Source organism: Scyliorhinus torazame, chromosome 5, assembly GCF_047496885.1.
Source record: "Scyliorhinus torazame isolate Kashiwa2021f chromosome 5, sScyTor2.1, whole genome shotgun sequence".
NCBI classification, from domain to species: domain Eukaryota; kingdom Metazoa; phylum Chordata; class Chondrichthyes; order Carcharhiniformes; family Scyliorhinidae; genus Scyliorhinus; species Scyliorhinus torazame.
This window is the reverse complement of record NC_092711.1, coordinates 76,018,551-76,039,610: the sequence shown is the minus strand read 5'-3', so window position 1 is coordinate 76,039,610 and position 21,060 is coordinate 76,018,551. Positions and strand designations below refer to the sequence as shown.

The 21,060-nt window shown below is 49.5% G+C and overlaps 1 protein-coding gene and 1 long non-coding RNA gene across 2 annotated transcripts in view; one reads left to right on the top strand and one right to left on the bottom strand.

Moving 5' to 3' along the window:
• The window catches only part of LOC140421380 (uncharacterized), a 456,825-nt gene that overhangs the window by 125,326 nt on the left and 310,439 nt on the right, over positions 1-21,060 (bottom strand). The gene's annotated exons all lie outside the window — the stretch shown is intronic.
• Positions 19,972-21,060, top strand: part of LOC140421404 (uncharacterized) — a 63,855-nt gene continuing 62,766 nt past the window's right edge. The window contains exon 1 of the long non-coding RNA XR_011946737.1: positions 19,972-20,030. This is a non-coding gene — a long non-coding RNA (uncharacterized lncRNA). The remainder of the gene's footprint in view (positions 20,031-21,060) is intronic.

The window sequence follows — 21,060 nt, the reverse complement described above, 5'->3', positions numbered from 1 at the left end:
TTTTCCCACGGGCAGAATAGACTTAACATTGCTCCTTCCACATTCAATGGCCTGTGATATTCCAGTCCCAATGAATCGAATAACTGTTACCCTTCAATGTGATGTTTGGTTTGAGTTTCTCATCTGCAAATTTTCCTCTTTAATACTTTGTACAAAATTTGGGACAGACAATTCCGCTTTCAATGTTTTCTTTCAATTACCAAAGCTGTAAATTCTCATCTCACACACTCTCCCTTCTTTCTGTGATAAGAACCAAACCCATCTCACCATCTGCACCATTTCTTTCCTCCACTCCCAGTTTTCTTCCTCTCTCTCCTCTGCCTGGGTTCAGTTCTCCAGCTCCTGTCTGCAGACTGACAATAAAACCAATGGGTCTTATTGGGGGGTTTGGGGCCTCCAGCAGGTGTTTGTGAATCCTGCCGCCCACCTGCCAGGGTTTCCTTCCTTGCCAGAGATCAGACTCCTCATTGATTTGAATGCAAAGTGTAAGCTCTTATTTCTTGTCCCCCTCCCCCATCCTCTGATGTGAACCATCCTCCAGTGTCTGAAGCAGGATGGTGCCCGTTAACCTGGGCCTGTTCCCGGGAGGGAGGGAGAAGCTCCGCAGCTGCAAACCAGGGAGCTGTGAACCCTTGTGAAGGGTTTGCTCCAGCTCACAATGCCTGGGGACTGATTGATGGTAGGTATGGACCAATAGGCAGAGTTGCAGGCTGGAGGACCGAACAAGAACGGCTGGTCCTCCAACCAATCAGTGTGAATGGGAAGCGGGGCTGAGCCGGATGTCCCACATTGGCTGAAAGTCTGCATCATTTTGAAAGCTGATTTTTTAAATAATCTTTATTGTCACAAGTAGGCTTACAGAAACACTGCGATGAAGTTACTGTGAAAAGCCCCTAGTCACCACATTCCGGCACCTGTTCGGGTACACAGAGGGAGAATTTAGCATGTCCAATTCACCTCAGAAGCATGCCTTTCAGGACTTGTGGGAGAGAACCGGAGTGCCCAGAGGAAACCCACGCAGACACAGGGAGAACGTGCAGACTCCGCACAGACAGTGACCCAATCTGGGAATTGAACCTGGGACCCTGGCAAGCAACAGTGCTAACCACTGTGCTACCATGCCACCTTTTGTCTCAAATCACTGCTACAGTGATTTGTCTCAGACCCCAGGAGAAAACGGGACCTTTCTGTGGCTTTAGACAGATGAAACCCTGTGGGTGTGGAGCAAACATTTCAACATTTGTTGCTGAAATGTGGCAACGAGATGGTTCAATCTACAAACAATTCAAAGACTGACTTAAAGGGCTTGTTCAGCTCAGTGGGCTAGACAGCTGGTTTGTAATGCAGAATAAGGCCAGCAGTGCGGGTTCAATTTCCGTACCAGCTTACCCGAACAGGCGCCTGAATGTGGCGACTAGGAGCTTTTCGCAGTAACTTCATACTTGTGACAATAAAAGATTATTATTATCAAGGAATAACTGGCAGACAGGAAATGTCACCAATAGAACAAGTATTGTTTCTCATTCTAACAACTAGGACAGGATAGGGAGAAGGTTAATACTGTAACCATTCAAAGATGGCACGGTGGTGCAGTGGTTAGCACTGCTGCCTCACGGCGTCGAGATCCCAGGTTCGATCCAACTGAAATTATGTAGTTTTCAGGTTTCCCACCACACTTATACACATAAGCACCCACACACACTCACAGACACACAGAAGCACCCACACACTCACAGACACACACGGGGACACTTCCAGTCCAACCAGATGGAAATTTTTCCTCACACTAACCAACTTGACTATTACTGTGGTTATGTCCACAGTTTTGTCGAAATTCAAGTAAACCTATTCCTGCGGGACTGTGAGCAGTTTTAACCATCCAGTGTTTAAGCGTCCATTGATCAATGTGTGATTGTTTACAATACAGGGCACCATCCTTGAATAATTGCAACCTGCTATTACAGATGATGCTAATTTCCCTGAGCTTGATGGGGAGATGAAGAGGAATCTAAGACAGGTTACAAAGAGAAAAATGCAATGGGAATGTTTGCACTGAGCAAGAGAAAAGCTTTGAAGCAGCAAAAGGATTAAATGTTTTGCGCCCCGAGGTGGTGTGTGTGCGGGGGGAGGGGATGGGGGGGTGTAAATACAGGGAAGCCATGTGGGGACGGTACAAATGATTATTTATTTGAAAATATTTTATTCCGGCATATATAATTTTAAAGAGGAAAAACAACAAAGTAAACACTCAGCTAAACCCAGCCAACGTGGCTCACATACATAGTGCGGGATTCTCCACTCCCGCGCCGAAGTGCCCACACCGTGGTGAACGCCGTCGAGGTTCACGACGGCGCGAAACAGCCCCTATCCCGACCGATTCAGGGCCCGATAATGGGCTAGGATTGGGGCCGCGTCATCTACATGCGCCAGGCCTTGTCGCCACGTAAAGGCGGCGCCACATACATGATGCAGCCGGCACCGCATAACTGGCGTCACCCGCGCATGCGTGGTTGCCGTCCTCTCCGAGTCCGCCCCGCAAGAAGATGGCGGACGGATCTTGCGGGGCCGCGGAAGGAAGGAAGTCCTCCTTCAGAGAGGACGGCCCAATGATCGGTGGGCACCGATCGCGGGCCATCCCACATTTGAGGTACCCCCCGGCGCAGGATCCTCCCTGCCCACCCCCGCAGGCCGCCTTACCCCAGCGTTCCTGCGCTGTTCCCGACAGCAGCGACCAGGTGTGGACGGCGCCGGGGGGAACCCGCCATTTTGGCCTGGCCGCTCGGCCCATCCGGGCCTGAGAATAGAGGGGGTGCCGGAGAATCGCCATTTTGGGTGTCTCCGGCGATTCTCCGGCCTGCGGAACTCGACGGGGCCGTTCCCGCCGCTTGGGAGAATCGCGGGAGGGCGTCGGACCGGCGTCCCGGGAAATTTTGGCAGCCCAGGTGATTCTCCCAACCGGCGCGGGAGTGGAGAATCTCGCCCATAATTCCCCAATCCCCCTTTCCTACTAATTATTTCCCACCCCAACCAGCCCCCCACCCCCTTCTAAAAGCTTAATTATCCCCCAAAAAGTCGTTAACCGTTGGCACCTCTGGGCAAACCCTAACATCGATCCCCTCAGGGCGAATTTGATCATTTCAAGCCTGAGAAACCCGATCATGTCACTAAATCATACCCCCGATTTCAGAGACTCCGAGTCCCTCCACGCCAATAAGATCCGTCTCCCAGCTCCCAGGGAGGCAAAGGCCGAAACATCGGCCTCTCTCGCCCCCTGAACTCCCGGGTCTTCCGACACACCAAACATCGCAAACTCTGGTCTCGGAACCACCCGTACCATCAATATCTTCGACATGACATCGGCAAATCCCTGCCCAAATCCGCTAAACCTTGGACATGCCCAAAACATACGGACATGATTTGTGGGCTCACCCGCACCATCCACACCTGAACTCCACCCCTTCAAACTACAACTAATTCTCAAAACATTATTGAACAGTTCTCAAATGGAAAGGCACTTGACCACATTAAAACTAAGGATCTGCAATAGACGTTTGTTCTAGCAAGTTATATTTGGGGCAAGATTATAAACAGAGGGCATTGATTTAAGGTGATTATAAAAAGAAGCAATGCTGATGAGAAGAAAACATTCTGTGCTGCATGTGATAACATGAATGCACTGCTCGGAAATGTGGTGGAGGCAGATTCAATTGACGTTTTGAAAGAGAATTGGACAACTATCTTACTTTCAGATCAGCCATGACCTTATTAAATGGTGGAGCAGACTGGGCTGAATAGCCAACTCCAGCTCCTTGCTCATCTGTTCGTATCTTTTGAGGAAAAAATATCTAGAGTTCAGGGCCAATGACAGGGGATTGTGACTGTTGCAGAAAGTTGGCACAGATACAATTTGTCGAGTGCCTTCATTTTGTGCTGTCACCTTTCTATGCCACTGTGAGATTAGAGAAATGCAGTGCACCAATGCAAGCGAGGCAGATTGCTCCCTCCCAATATAATAGAAACCCTGTGCCCCAGTGCAGGAGAGGTTGGTTGTTGGGCAGTGTGAGCTGAACATACATGGCTGGATAACAACTAAAGCAGATGTCAAGATCCTTGGAGGGAAAGCAAATCTGGAGGGAGTGGGTCAAAAAACCAGGGGAGCTGCATTTTGCATGAATCGTGAGTGTGACCCAGTCACAATTATGAACAGTAAACAAACCTATCACTGGTAAATACTGTGCATACTGTAGATCAGCCTGCTGGCTGCCCATGTCCAAGTGATATCTTAGAAGAATAATGTGCTGGTCTTAAATAAAGTATCCAAACCTCTCATTGTGTTTCATGCCCAGCAGGTTGCCTGTCTGTGGTCTTCTGTTTTGCTAACTGGGAAAAAGAATCTTTCTGTTTACTAATTGCTCTCTACGGCGGCTGCTTTACCCAGAATCCCCCACGCTGCAGAAAGTCACCGATCAGTGAGTGTAGGAGGCCAGTGCACAGGTGCAGTGTGGGTGTGAGCTCTGAGCATGCTCAGTGTCAGTCATGGTGAGAGACTGAGGAGGAGCGGATGGTTCGGGAGGAGATTGTGAGCACAGGGTAGGAATGGAAGCCGCGGCTGCACTGGAAACTATCAACTTCTGGGGTCGGCCTGAGGCCACAAATAAAAGGCCACAGGCACCATGTTTACCTCAGATGGCTGCCTGCGGCGACAGGCCCGGGGGGAGCGGGCTCACTGGTCGCCATCTTGCGAGTGGGAGTCAGGGAGGCGGGGCTTCCTCCCCGGTGACAGGCCCGAGTTACCCAGGCAACCGGCCACCGCCATCTTGGACAGGGTTCAGGTCTTTCCCATGAGAGACAGAAACTGGGATTGACAGGTTTGGGGAAGGGATATTCCAGAGAAACTAGAATTGTCTATTCTGAATTTCTATCCTGTACTCACAGTGAGCACTCTTTTCAATTCACTTTCCAGGGGGTCAGGGGAGGATTTTCAGACAGAAAATCGAATCAAAAATCATGTCAAAGTCTTTACAGAGGTCCATCAGGAGCTAAATATCATCGCTCTCTGAATGTGGAAGGAGAAATTATTGTCTGTTCTGTTTGGTGGAGAAGATTTAAAACATTAGTGTGACTGGAAAAGCACCGAGACACACACACGACTCGCATGAGAGTGTTCCAGTGAACTGACTGTGGAAAGAGCTTTAACCAGTTACACAGTCTGAAAAAACATCACATCATTCACAGTGGGGAGAAACCATACACGTGTTCTGTGGACGAGGCTCCAACTGATTGTCCAACCTGGAGAATCACAAGGACACCAACTCCATGGGGAAACCGTGGAAATGTGAGGATTGTGGGAAGAGATTCAATTATCCATGCCAGCTGGAAATCCATCGACGCAGTCACACTGGAACCAACACGGTAGCATTGTGGATAGCACAATTGCTTCACAGCTCCAGGGTCCCAGGTTCGATTCCGGCTTGGGTCACTGTCTGTGCGGAGTCTGCACATCCTCCCCGTGTGTGCGTGGGTTTCCTCCGGGTGCTCCGGTTTCCTCCCACAGTCCAAAGATGTGCAGATTAGGTGGATTGGCCATGATAAATTGCCCTTAGTGTCCAAAATTGCCCTTAGTGTTGGGTGGGGTTACTGGTTTCTGGGGATAGGGTGGAGGTGTTGACCTTGGGTAGGGTGCTCTTTCCAAGAGCCGGTGCAGACTCGATGGGCCGAATGGCCTCCTTCTGCACTGTAAATTCTATGATAACCACCGCAGAAAGATCGTGGAAATGTGAGGATTGTGGTAAAGGATTCTATTATCCATGCCTGCTGGAAATCTATCAACGCAGTCACACTGGGGAGAAGCCATTCATCTGCTCCATATGTGGGAAAGGATTCACTCAGTCGTCTGGCCTTTCGTTACATCAGCGAGATCACACTGGGGAGAGGCCATTCAGCTGCTCTGTCTGTGGGAAGGGTTTTACTCAGTTATCAGCCCTGCTGACACACCAGAGAAATCACACTGGGGAGAGCCCATTCAGTTGCACTTCCTACGGAAAGAGGGTCAGGTCTTCATCCAACCTCAGCACCCACAAGTGTGTTCACACTGGGGAGAAACCATTCACCTGCTCCGAGTGTGGGATGGGATTCACTCAGTCAACCAACCTGGTGGGACACAGGAGAATTCACACTGAGGAGAAACCATTCACCTGCACTTCCTGTGGAAAGAGCTTCAGGCAGTTATCCACACTCACTGCACACCAACGCACTCACACTGGAGAGAGACCATTCGCCTGTTCCTTATCTGGGAAGGGATTCACACAATCAGCCAGCCTCATGTTACACCAGCGAATTCACACTGAGGAGAGGCCGTTTGGCTGCACTCACTGTGGAAAGAGATTCAGGCAGTCTTCCGACCTCACTGCACTCCATGTTCACACCGGGCAGAGACCGTTCATCTGCTCCGTCTGTGGAACGGGATTCAATCAGTCATCTGGCCTTTGGTCACACCGGCGAGTTCACACTGAGGTGAAGCCATTCAGCAGCACAGCCTGTGGAAAGAGTTTCAGATCTTCATCTGATCTCAACGTACACAAGCGCGTTCACACTGGGGTGAGGCCGTTCACCTGCTCTGTGTGTGGGAAGGGATTCAGTCGGTCACACAATCTGTGGACACACCAGAGAGTTCACAAGTGACTGCAGGAATTGGATTATGCTGTTATTGTTGCTGTTACACACATCCAGGATTGTTAGTCTGATAATATTTGGTTTGTTTCTGGTGAAATTAACAACCCAATAACAGACGGAACTGTAATGTTCTGGATATCACCCTGATTCTCGGGGCTGCAATGTCCCTGTTTAAAACACCATCTGGGATCTTTCCCCTTCAGTCAAGAACTCTCAACAGAAGCTACTTTACAATAAAATTATTAACTTCTACTTGAATCCTAAATTGCTCTTTGATGTAAAATCTACAATTCAGTGTCTGAAAGGTTCCACTGATGAACATCTCCAATTGTAACATGCTGATTAATCCTTGCTGACAATTCTCTCTGACATATACGTTCTTCACATTGGGAGCTCCATTATATTATCACGGCACATTGAACAAAACAGTAAAGTATTTCACAGACACAAATAAAATTTACATTGACATTGATGAACAGTCAACATTGATATTGATGAAGTTTGGAAGTCGCTGAGTTGAATCATTTCTGACACAGTAGCAGCATCATTTGGTAAAGGTGGAACCCACAACAAAGTCTGGTTTGAGAGCCACTCAGCAGAGATGACATCTGTCATTGAAGCAAAAAGCAAAGCCGACCTGATGTACAACATAAATCCAACACCGAGAACACTGCATCATGTGAAAGTAACCCAGAAAGTAGCAAAGGACAGTAGCAAATAAACACGGGATGAGCCGACATCAAGAATTCCAAACTGCCTATGACAATGGAAATATATCTGTAATGTATTTGATGGGATTAAGAGGACAATTAGTACTGCTTTCACCAAAGTAGGTGTCCTGAAATCATCAGACTCTAAAATCCTCACTGACAGAAATAAACAGATGTCCCGTTGGGTTGAACACGACCGTGAGGTGCACTCCTGTGAGACGGACAGCTCCTCATCTCTGTTTGACTCTCCTGCAGCTTCCTATCATGGTTGAATTGGACAAGAACCCTCATCATTTGAGCTGGACAAGGCCATTTGATTGCTGAACAAGCAACAAGGTGCCCGGCGAGGATGGAATTCCAGCTGAACTGCTCACACACAGAAAGTCCCATCAACTGTCCCACCTTCATAACCTCCTCCTTTGGGGTGTGCGACTGGTCCACGGAACATGTGAGATGCAATAAAAACAGCAGTGACAAAGGAGACAGCATAAACTACAGGGACATCTCACTCCTTAGAGTCAGGGGGAAGACCTTCACTCGGGTCATGTTTAAAGATTCATCTACTTGCAGACTGAGTGTATCCAGAAGCACAGTGCGGTTTCTGTGCTGACAGATCTACAGTGAACATGATCTTCTCCACACACCAGCTACAAGAGAAGTGAACAATTGGGATTTAATCTAAAGTATCAGTGCTGAGAAAGTGAAATGTTCTAATTAGTGAGTGAAAGTAAACCTTTAAGTGTGTATCATAATTTACTGGTACAATTGGAAAAGGCACCAAAACGTTTCAAACTCTGAAGATAAACTTCAGCCATGAAGTTATGTTTCGGAGCTCACAAGCTGTGGGAATCTTTGTGACTGTTTCCTCTTCCCTTTTGTAAACAAGCAGAGAAGTTAACTCTTTCCCCTGACAGCATGGCAATGATTTGAAATAAAGACTTGTCTTTTAAAGATTTGGTTTTATCCAATTTGTTGGGGTCATATTTCCGGTCGTGGGAATCATAGCGGGCGGAATGGAAAATTTAAAGGTCCATTGACCTTGGGAGGGAATTTCAGGGCTCCGGAATTAGATAGAATGATCCTTAATGGGATGTCCCACTGAGAATAAAAGAGAACGGTCACACCATCAAATTGGAATTATTCAGCCTGGGGTAGGCAAATGGTTTCTCCCCAGTGTGAACTCGCTGATGTAACAGAAAGCTGGATAACTGAGTGAATTCCCACACGCAGAGCAGGGGTATGGCCTCTCCCCGGTGTAAACTCGTTGGTGTGTCAGCAGATTTGCTTTTCTTTTGAAGCTCTTCTCACAGTCGGAACATTTCAAAGGTCTGGTATCAGAGTGAACAAGTTGATGTGTAGTGAGGTGGGTTAGTCGAGTGAACCTCTTCCCACACTTGGAGCAAGTGAATGGTCTTTCGCCGGTGTGACTGCGCCGATGAATATCCAGCACAGACAGATATGAATCCCTTACCATGGTCCCCACATTTCCACGGTTTGTCCATGTGTCTCTCCAGGTTGGACAATCGGTTGAAAACTGAATGGTGTGATTTATTTTCAGGCAGTGTCAAAGCTCTTTCCACAGTCAGTTCACTGGAACACTCTCACTCGGGTGTGTGTGTCTCTCGGTGCTTTCCCAGGCACACCGGTGTTTTGAAATCTTTTTCCACAGACAGCACAGCCAAGCATGTCTCCATCCACATTCAAAAGCCAATGATATTCAGGTCCTGATGAATTGAATGACTGTCAGATCTTGATGTGATGTTTGATTTGAGTTTCCTTTCTGTCAATCCACTCCTTGTAACCCTTTAAAACCAATTTGCACAGATTAGCCCAGGACAGAAACGTAGAACAGATAATTCTAGTTCCCGGGGTTTAATTATTGCTCTCTTCTCCCCAAAGCTGCAAATCCCAGTCCCACACACTCTCCCCTTCTTACAAACTCACCACAATGATTTCACGGTCACCAATACCGAGATGAACATTGAATTTCAGATTATTAATTGAATTTACATTCCACCAATTGCCATGATGGGATTTGAATCCTTGTCCCCAGAACACTAGCATGTGTCTGGATCGCTGGTATAGTGAACCCCCATGGAAAGTGGTACTGACCTGGAACTCAATGCTTACACTCAAAGACCAATAATATCCAGGTTCTGATTAATAAAGTGACTCTCGACTTCCGGGTGTGGCGATGACCAGCTAAGTCGCACGTTTCGGCAATTCCCGGTGGAACGGACTTTTGGGCTCTTAATAGGAGCCCCAACGGCAATTTTAACGGCTAAAAGCACTGTGCGGTAAACCAGAAGGGAATCCCCCCTGGATACGGATGGAAAAAGGAGAGGAAAGTGGCCGGATTGCGGTGGATCCTTTAGAGCAGCGGCAAGGAAGGCAAGCAAAAACCAAGATGGCGTCGGAAGGTGGCAGTTTAATATGGGGCCCTGAACAACACGAGTTTTTGAAACGCTGCGTGGAAGAGCTTAAAAAGGAGATGAAGAAGGAGCTGTTGGCCCCGATATTACAGGCGATTGAAGGGCTAAAAGATGAGCAAAAGACCCAGGAGCGGGAGCTTCGGGTCGTGAAGGCAAAGGCTGCCGAGAACGAGGACGATATACAGGGCCTGGTGGTGAAGACGGAGATGCACGAGGCACACCATAAACGATGTGTGGAAAGGCTGGAGGTGCTGGAGAATAATGCGAGGAGGAAGAATTTAAGGATTCTTGGTCTTCCTGAAGGTGCAGAAGGGGCGGACGTCAGGCATATGTGAGCACGATGCTGCACTCGTTGATGGGGTCGGAGGCCCCGGTGGGTCCGCTGGAGGTGGGGGGAGCCTATCGAGTTATGGCGCGAAGACCGAGGGCTGGAGAAATTCCTCGAGCCATAGTGGTGAGATTCCTCCGTTTTAAGGACAGAGAGATGGTCCTAAGATGGGCAAAGAAAACTCGGAGCAGCAGATGGGAGAACGCGGTGATCCGCGTATATCAAGACTGGAGTGCGGAGGTGGCGAGAAGGAGGGCGAGCTTTAATCGGGCCAAGGCGGTGCTTCATAAAAAGATCAAATTTGGAATGCTGCAGCCGGCAAGACTGTGGGTCACATATCAAGGGAAGCACCACTACTTTGAAACGGCGGATGAGGCGTGGACATTTATTGTTGAAGAGAAATTGGAATGAGTGGGTTATTAAAAAAGAACGTTTGAGACAAAGTGGTGGGGCGAATATGGGGGGCGAAGAGGGGGGGGATAAAGGGGGGAGAGATGATTTTTATGTTGTTAATCCTGCGACCCGGTAACTTTTCTCTCTTCCACAGGTTGTGGGGGAGGGAGGAAGGGAGGTGGAGGAGTTGGGGGCGTTGGCCATTGGGGGCGGGGCCAAAAGGGAAGCGCGGGCTTTGTTCCCGCGCTATGATAATTATGGCGGGAATAGGGAAACAGGAAGGAGGGGGCGTCGCACGGTGCGAGCCGAGGTCACGGGGGGAAGCCGAGGTCGGCCAGAGTTTGCTGACTTCTGGGAGCAACATGGGGGGTGTAACTACGCTAGTGGGGGATCTAGCGGGGGGGGGGTGGGAGGGGGGATTTACTGGGTTGCTGCTGCTGGGGAGAAGGGGGAGCTGGTATGGGGTGGGGGGGGCGGGGCGGGGGGGGCACCGCCTGGGGCGGACACAGCTGCGTGGGAACCGGGTGAGGAGCTGGGTAAAAGGGGATGGCTAATCGACAAGGGGGGGATAAAGAGCCCCCCAACCCGGCTGATCACGTGGAATGTGAGAGGGCTGAACGGGCCGATAAAGAGGGCACGGGTACTCGCACACCTAAAGAAACTTAAGGCAGATGTGGTTATGTTACAGGAGACGCATTTGAAACTGATAGACCAGGTTAGACTACGCAAAGGATGGGTGGGGCAGGTGTTTCATTCGGGGCTAGATGCGAAAAACAGGGGGGTGGCTATATTAGTGGGGAAGCGGGTAATGTTTGAGGCAAAGACCATAGTGGCGGATAGTGGGGGCAGATACGTGATGGTGAGTGGCAAATTACAGGGGGAGGCGGTGGTCTTAGTGAACGTATATGCCCCGAACTGGGATGATGCCAACTTTATGAGGCGCATGTTAGGACGTATCCCGGACCTAGAGGTGGGGAAGTTGGTAATGGGTGGAGATTTTAACACGGTGCTGGAATCAGGACTGGACAGATCGAGGTCCAGGACTGGAAGGAGGCCGGCAGCAGCCAAGGTGCTTAAAGACTTTATGGAGCAGATGGGAGGAGTAGACCCATGGAGATTTAGTAGACCTGGGAGTAAGGAGTTTTCGTTTTTCTCCTATGTCCACAAAGTTTATTCGCGAATAGACTTTTTTGTTTTGGGAAGGGCGTTGATCCCGAAGGTGAGGGGGACGGAGTATATGGCTATAGCTATCTCGGATCACGCTCCACATTGGGTGGACTTGGAGATAGGGGAGGAAAAAGAACGGCGTCCACCCTGGAGAATGGACATGGGACTAATGTCGGATGAGGGGGTGTGTCTAAGGGTGAGGGGGTGTATTGAAAAGTACTTGGAACTCAATGATAATGGGGAGGTCCAGGTGGGAGTGGTCTGGGAGGCGCTGAAGGCAGTGGTTAGAGGGGAACTGATATCAATCAGGGCACATAAAGGAAAGCAGGAGAGTAGGGAACGGGAGCGGTTGCTGCAAGAACTTCTGAGGGTGGACAGGCAATATGCGGAGGCACCGGAGGAGGGACTGTACAGGGAAAGGCAAAGGCTACACGTAGAATTTGATTTGCTGACTACGGGTACTACAGAGGCACAGTGGAGGAAGGCACAGGGTGTACAATATGAATATGGGGAGAAGGCGAGCAGGTTGCTGGCCCACCAACTGAGGAAAAGGGGAGCAGCGAGGGAAATAGGGGGAGTGAGGGATGAGGAGGGGGAGATGGAGCGGGGAGCGGAGAGAGTGAATGGAGTGTTCAAGGCATTCTATTAAACATTATATGAAGCTCAGCCCCCGGATGGGAAGGAGAGAATGATGTGTTTTCTGGACCAGCTGGAATTTCCTAAGGTGGAGGAGCAGGAGAGGGTGGGACTGGGAGCACAGATCGAAATGGAGGAAGTAGTGAAAGGAATTAGGAGCATGCAGGCGGGGAATGCTCCGGGACCGGATGGATTCCCTGTTGAATTTTACAGGAAATATGTGGACTTGCTCGCCCCGCTACTGATGAGAACCTTTAATGAGGCGAGGGAAAGGGGACAGCTGCCCCCGACTATGTCAGAGGCAACGATATCGCTTCTCCTAAAGAAAGAAAAAGACCCGCTGCAATGCGGGTCCGATAGGCCTATTTCCCTCCTGAATGTAGACGCTAAGATTCTGGCCAAGGTAATGGCAATGAGGATAGAGGATTGTGTCCCGGGGGTGGTCCATGAGGACCAAACTGGGTTTGTGAAGGGGAGACAGCTGAATACGAATATACGGAGGCTGCTAGGGGTAATGATGATGCCCCCACCAGAGGGGGAAGCGGAGATAGTGGTGGCGATGGATGCCGAGAAAGCATTTGATAGAGTGGAGTGGGATTATTTGTGGGAGGTGTTGAGGAGATTTGGCTTTGGAGATGAGTATATTAGATGGGTACAGCTGCTGTATAGGGCCCCGATGGCGAGCGTGGTCACGAATGGACGGGGGTCTGCATATTTTCGGCTCCATAGAGGGATGAGGCAGGGATGTCCTCTGTCCCCATTATTGTTTGCACTGGCGATTGAGCCCCTGGCAATAGCATTGAGGGGTTCCAGGAAGTGGAGGGGAGTACGCAGGGGAGGAGAAGAACACCGGGTATCTCTGTATGCGGACGATTTGTTGTTGTATGTGGCGGACCCGGCGGAGGGGATGCCAGAGATAATGCAGATACTTGGGGAGTTTGGAGAATTTTCAGGATATAAACTGAACATGGGGAAAAGTGAGTTGTTTGTGGTGCATCCAGGGGGGCAGGGCAGAGAAATAGAGGACTTACCGCTGAGGAAGGTAACAAGGGACTTTCGCCACTTGGGGATCCAGATAGCCATGAATTAGGGTACATTGCACAGGTTAAATTTAACGCGGTTGGTGGAACAGATGGAGGAGGACTTCAAGAGATGGGACATGGTATCCCTGTCACTGGCAGAGAGGGTGCAGGCTGTTAAAACGGTGGTCCTCCCGAGATTCCTTTTTGTGTTTCAGTGCCTCCCGGTGGTGATCACGAAGGCTTTTTTCAAAAGGATTGAGAAGAATATCATGAGTTTTGTGTGGGCCGGGAAGACCCCGAGAGTGAGGAGGGGATTTTTGCAGCGTAGTAGGGATAGGGGGGGACTGGCACTACCGAGCCTCAGTGAGTACTACTGGACCGCCAATATCTCAATGGTATGCAAGTGGATGGGAGAAGAGGAGGGAGCGGCGTGGAAGAGATTGGAGAGTGCGTCCTGCAGGGGGACTAGCCTACAAGCTATGGTGACGGCGCCGTTGCCGTTCTCACCGAAGAAATACACCACAAGCCCGGTGGTGGTGGCTACTCTGAAAATCTGGGGGCAGTGGAGACGGCATAGGGGTAAGACGGGAGCCTCGGGGTGGTCCCCGATAAGAAATAACCATAGGTTTGCTCCAGGGAGAATGGATGGGGGATTTGGAACATGGCAAAGAGCAGGAGTAACACAATTGAGAGATCTGTTTGTAGATGGGACGTTTGCAAGTCTGGGAGCGCTGACCGAAAAATATGGGTTGCCCCAAGGGAATGCATTCCGGTATATGCAACTCAGGGCTTTTGCTAGGCAACAGGTGAGGGGGTTCCCGCAGCTCCCGACGCAGGAGGTGCAGGACAGAGTGATCTCAAAGACATGGGTGGGGGACGGTAAGGTATCAGATATATATAGGGAAATGAGGGACGAGGGGGAGATTATGGTAGATGAGCTGAAAGGGAAATGGGAAGAGGAGCTGGGGGAGAAGATTGAGGAGGGGCTGTGGGCTGATGCCCTAAGTAGGGTAAACTCATCGTCCTCGTGTGCCAGGCTAAGCCTGATACAATTTAAGGTGTTACACAGGGCGCATATGACTGGAGCACGGCTCAGTAAATTTTTTGGAGTAGAGGATAGGTGTGCGAGATGCTCGAGAAGCCCAGCAAATCACACCCACATGTTCTGGTCATGTCCGGCACTACAGGGGTTTTGGGTGGGGGTGACAAAGGTGCTTTCGAAGGTGGTGGGGGTCCAGGTCGAACCAAGCTGGGGGTTGGCTATATTCGGGGTTGCAGAGGAGCCGGGAGTGCAGGAGGCGAAAGAGGCTGATGTTTTGGCCTTTGCATCCCTAGTAGCCCGGCGCAGGATACTGTTGATGTGGAAGGAAGCCAAGCCCCCGGGTGTGGAGACCTGGATAAATGACATGGCAGGGTTTATAAAGTTGGAACGGATTATGTTCGTCCTAAAGGGATCGGCTCAAGGGTTCACCAGGCGGTGGCAACCGTTCATCGAATACCTCACAGAAAGATAGAGGGAATGGAAAAGAAGAAGATCGCAGCAGCAACCCGGGGGGGGGGGGGTAGGGGAGGGGGGGTAGGGGAGGAGAGGGGGGGGTACGGGAGGGGGGGTACGGGAGGGGGGGGAGGGGAGGGGAGGGGAGGGGAGGGGAGGGGGGGGTAGGGGAGGGGGGGAGGGGAGGGGGGGGGGAGGAACCAGAAGGACTCTCAGGGATGTTAGTGTTCATGTATAATATGTATAGGTTGTTGTTATAGGTAATTGTATATTGGATTGCTGAATTGTATTTTTGGAGAGTATTTATTTGGGACAAGGCAGTTGCCATTTAGTTTTGTTTTTTAATTTTGATGTTGTTTATATATTATTTATTTATTGCTTAAAACTGGCCATTGTTATTTATATTGTTATATTACTGTGTAAAGGATACACAATGTACTGTCATGGTTGGCCAAAAATTTTGAATAAAATACATTAAAAAAAAAATAAAGTGACTCTCTCAGGTCTCAATGTCTTGTTTGATTTCACTTTGCTGTGTTTAAATCCTCCCCTTGTAACCCCCTGTAAAAGGAGTTTCCAGAATCCATCACTGTCAGTCCTGCTGAGTGGACAGAGCTCACCGCGCATGCGCCCTGCTGCACACTGCCCCCTTTGAGAATGGTGGTGGTTAACTGGGGAAAGGCTCTGCAGGAAAACCTTCCCGCTGGGTGCAAACACGGGAGCGGTATTTTTTTGTTTCAGCTTTGACGCCTGCACTGGGTGTTTGTGAAGCCTCCCCATCCATCCAACCACCCACCCACTGCCCCTAACGCTGCCTCCGCTTATCCGCCTCCTTCCCGCCTGAAGATGAAACAAACAAACGTCTGTCCCTGGGTACGAGCCGCACTGCGCATGCTCCACAGCACAATGCCCGGGGAGTGATTGACGGCAGGTGCAGACCAATAGGAAGAGGGGGCAGGGCTGGAGGACCAAGCGAAAGCTGCTGGTCCTCCAAGCAATCGGAGTCAATGAGGGGCGGGGCTGATCACGGATCTCCCTCATTGGCTGAGATTCTGCATTATTTGGAGTTCTTCCCAATGTCCACGTGGACGCGGGTACCAAACCTCATTTCCTGCCTTTGAGATGTTGACCATTGGGAAGATTTGGAGGACCGGATGAACTCTGGTCCTCCAGGCAATCAGGCTACTGGCTTTGTGTGAATGAAGATTGAGCTTCACACAGACTGAAACGTCTTCCTGTGTCAAACCTGAGTGAAATACTTTATTTCCACTTCTTTTCAAAGCGTTTAATTCATTGACCCTTCTACAGAACTGTTGCAACAAGGAACAACAAAGTTTAACTCTGTTTCTCTCGTCACAGATGTGGCAAGGTGGCACAGTGGTTAGCACCGCTGCATCACAGCGCCAGAAACCCAGGTCAATTCCGGCCTTGGGTGACTGTGGAGTTTGCACATTCTCCCCGTGTCTGTGTGAGTTCGCCCCGGGTGCTCCAGTTTTCTCCCACTGTCCAAAGATGTGCCGGTTTGGTGGATTGGCTATGCTAAATTGCCCCTTAGTGTCCAAAGGTGAAGTGGGGTTATGGGGAGAGGGCAAGGGAAGTGCACCTGGGTGGGGTGCTCCTTTGTAGGATTGGTGCAAACACGATGGGTCGAATGGCCTCCTTCTGCAGTATAGGGATTCAATGATGCTGCCCGACCAGTTGAGTTAATCTAGGATTTTCTGTTTTACTCTATATTACAGACATTTCTAATCCACTAATTATATTTATTGAGCCATCAACTACCAGGAGCATTGTGTTGATGTTTCAGCTATTCCGGCCTTGGGTGACTGTGTGAAGTTTGCACATTGTCCCCCGTGACTGTGTGGGTTCCCTCCGGGTGCACTAGTTTTCTCCCACCATCCAAAGATGGGCAGGTTAGGTGGATTGACTATTCTAAGTGTCCAAACAAAGGTTAGGTGAGGTGACTGGGTTACGGGGATAGGGTGGAGACATGGGCTTAAGTGGGGTGCTCTTTCTGAGGGCCGGTGCAGGCTCGATGGGCCAAATGGCCTCCTTCTGCACTGTAAATTGTTGTATTTTCTCTCCCACAGTCTGACCCGGTGGGCCTGTCTGGTGTTATTTCTTGGCACTGTCCATGTGTTTGGATGTTTGGGTATTTTAGGGAGCAGGTAGAACTTCCTTGGTTCTACCTGTTGTCCCCTGTTGTTTTTGGTTAATGTGTCTGGAGTCTTTTGCGTTCTTCCAGTCCATCTCCAATTCTCCTTACTGTCTCAGGTATATGGATCTAGGTAGCTTGGTGTTGTGATTCGTGTTGTTTAGTTGCTGTCTGTCTCCAGTAGGTATTGTTATCATATCATAGAATTTACAGTGCAGAAGGAGGCCATTCAGCCCATCGAGTCTGCACCGGCTCTTGGAAAGAGCATCCTACCCAAGGCTGCACCTCCACCCTATCCCCATAACCCAGTAACCCCACCCAACACTAAGGGCAATTTTGGACACTAAGGGCAATTTAGCATGGCCAATCCACCTAACCTGCACATCTTTGGACTATGGGAGGAAACCGGAGCACCCGGAGGAAACCCACGCACACATGGGGAGGATGTGCAGACTCCGCACAGACAGTGACCCAAGCCAGAATCGAACCTGGGACCCTGGAGCTGTGAAGCAATTGTGCTATCCACTATGCTACCATGTTGTCTCTCACTAATGACTGTGCTGCTATCCTTGTCTTCTGGTCATATGAACATATCCGTGTTGGATTCAAGCTCCCGAGTGTCTATCTTTCTCTCCTGGTACGATACGGTTTGTCTCTTCTATTTCACTACTGTGACTGGGCAGAGACCTGATTGAAGGATCCAAACATGGGAATTCTGGGAAAGATGGCCAAAGATTTGGGAGGTGACAACATGTTCAAAGAGTTTGGAGAGGAGAGGGAGGTTGAAGACGGGGCAGTAATTTGTATGGATGGCAGGGTCAAGGGTTTGTTTTATTTTTTATAAATTTTGAGTACCCAATTCATTTTTTTCAATTAAGGGGCAATTTAGCATGGCCAATCCACCAACCCTGCACAACTTTGTGTTGTGGGGGTGAAACCCACGCAAACACGGGGAGAATGTGTAAACTCCACACGGACAGTGACCCAGAGCCGGGATCGCACCTGGGACCTCGGCGCCGTGAGACAGCAGTGCTAACCGCTGCTTGCGGTGATTGTTTAACATAAACTGCCTGGAGCTCAGAAAGGACAATCTGGGGGAGGATCATACGGCAGGAACAGAGCTTCAGTCTCGACAGTCCTTCAGGGACACACTGAGGGAGTCAAACAGGCACTTTGGTCTTTCTCATCTCCCTTCACTGACACTGTGGGTTAATGTATAAGAAATGTGTCCCAGTTTCTCGCTCTTCCAGGCCTCAGAGTTCCTAATAATAATAATCGCTTATTGTCACAAATAGGCTTCAATGAAGTTACTGTGAAAAGCCCCTCGTCCCCACATTCCACCACCTGTTCGGGGAGACTGGTACGGGAATTGAACCTGCGCTGCTGGCCCCTAGACATGGAACTGAAGACTCCTTTACATCTGTGCTCAGAGCTAGGAAGAACAGTAAATGCCAGAGACATGCTGTCAAATCAGAGATTGGTGGAAAATGATTTGTTCCAGACTGAAAATAAACAGCAGGTTTAAGTTTGAAAGGTAGATTGATAACCAGGGTTTCACAATGCTTCAACAGATGCCAATCCACCTAACCTGCACATCTTTGGACTGTGGGAGGAAACCGGAGCACCTGGAGTAAACCCACGCAGACACGGGGAGAACGTGCAGACTCTGCACAGACAATGACCCAAGCGGGATTCGAACCAGCAGCCACAATAATTTGCTTTTATACAGAACTCGCTCCCTTAATTCTCTGACCTCTGAGTTCTCTTCCTGTTGGCTTCCAGGACAATCAATCACCACACTCCAACATTTTAAAAAATAAATTTAGAATACCCAATTAGTATTTTTCCAATTAAGGGGCAATTTAGCGTGTTCAATTCACCTACCCTGCACATCTTTGGGTTGTGGGGATGAAACCCACACAGGCACGGGGAGAATGTGCAAATTCCACACGAACAGTGACGCAGGGCCGGGATTCGAAACCGGGCGCTCAACGTTGCAGTCCCAGTGCTAACCACTGTGCCACCATGCGGCCCCTCCCATACGCCAACATTGCACTGTCTGATAAAGTTGACAGTCAAGGGCATTCAGCCTCTGATCTCCGGGTAAGCGTTCTCCAAGGCGGCCTTCAGGACCCGCGACAACGCAGAATCGCCGAGCAGAAACTTATAGCCAAGTTCCGCACACATGAGTGCGGCCTCAACCGGGACCTGGGATTCATGTCACATTACATTCATCCCCCACCATCTGGCCTGCGAAATCCTACCAACTGTCCTGGCTTGATACAATTCACACCTCTTTAACCTGGGATTACCCCATCTCTGGATCTGTAAAGATTTAATCACCTGCTAATGCTCGCATTCCTAGCATTGTTTGGCATCTCTGAATTTGTCTATATATGTGTTTCTGGATCAGACCTCTTCATTCACCTGAGGAAGGAGCAGCGCTCCGAAAGCTAGTGACATCGAAACAAACCTGTTGGACTTTAACCTGGTGTTGTAAGACTTCGTACTGATAAAGTTGAAGGTTTGGAGGAAGAAACAAAATGAGGCCATGAATCGAAATTGGGAAATGAATCAGATTACCATGATTATATTTTGAAACAATGTCATTTAAAATCATGATATTTAATAAATTAATTTTGCGCTTGATAGGTAAGGAGTGGGACTAGATAATGTTCACTACTTTACAACATTTTATTTTTCAATGACACATGGTGTTTTCCATATGGATGGGATGAATGAGTGAATCCAGCTCATCTTCAACGCACATGCGCAGGAAAGCTCAGCCCCCAGAGCCCGCTTCCCGGAGCATGCGCTGCACAACCTCAGCAACAGCGAATGCAAACGGACGGGGGGGACGGACCGTAATGGCGGAGACGTTACCCAGCCTTCCCCGCGGTGGGGAATACCCTCTGTCCTTTGCTGGAAATCGGAACGCATGCGCAGTTCCTCCAGTATTCCAAGCATGCGCAGGTTGAGTGATGGTGATGGAGAGACGTCTGTTTGTCGCTCGGCAGCCGGTAAGAGCCCGTAGAGCGGCGGGAGGGGATCCGGCGATTACGTGGGTGGGAAGAAGGTTTATTAATGGCCCGTGTAGGCCCTAAACCCCAAGAACAACCTGCAGATCTCGTGTTTGCAGCGTCGGTGCTTTCCCCAGGAACAGAGGAACAGGCCCAAGTTAACGGCCGCCATCTTTTTCCAGCGGGGAGCAGAGCGCAGGCGCGGGTATCATGGTGACCTCACAATGAAGGGCAGGACGCTGGGAAGTGGAGGGTCAGAGGGAGCTTGTCCACAGTCCCTGAGGCAGCAGCACAGGGACATCAGCTGCTTCAGAAGGCAGATAGGACATTTGTCTTTATTAGCCGAAGCATAGAATATAAGAGCAGGGATGATCTGTTGGAGCTGTATAAAACACTTGTCAGCTGGGGATCACTGTGTGCAATTGTGGTCGCCACACTATAGGAAGGGTATTATTGCACCCCAGAGAGTGTGGAGGAGATTCACCAGGATGTTGCCTGAACTAAACTGTTTCAGTTATGAAGAGAGGCTGGCTAAACTGGGGTTATTTTCCCCAGAGCAGGGAAAGCTGAGAGGCACATAATCGAGGTGTACAATATTATGACGGACATAGATAGGGAGGTACTTGTCCCTTTAGTAGAGAGATCAATAGCCAGGGGACATAGATTTAGGGTAGGGGATTTGAGGGAAAGCTTTTTCACCCAGAGGCTGGTGGGAATCTGGAAGTCACTACCTGAAAGGGTGGTAGAGGCAGGAACGTTCACAACATTTAAGAATCATTTAGATGAGCGCTTGAAATGGAATAGCATGCAAGGCTTTTGACCAAGTTCAGTAAAATGGGATTAGAATAGATGGGTATCTGATGGCTGGGCCTCTTTTTGTGCTGTAAAACTCTATGATTTTCGCCTAGGAAGGAGCAAAAATGTGCAGGATGGTGATTTACAATTTTTGTGCAACAAGTGAGGGAGAAATGTTCCATACAAACTAGAATTGTCCGTTCTGAATTTCTGTCTGTACTGACAGTGCTGACTT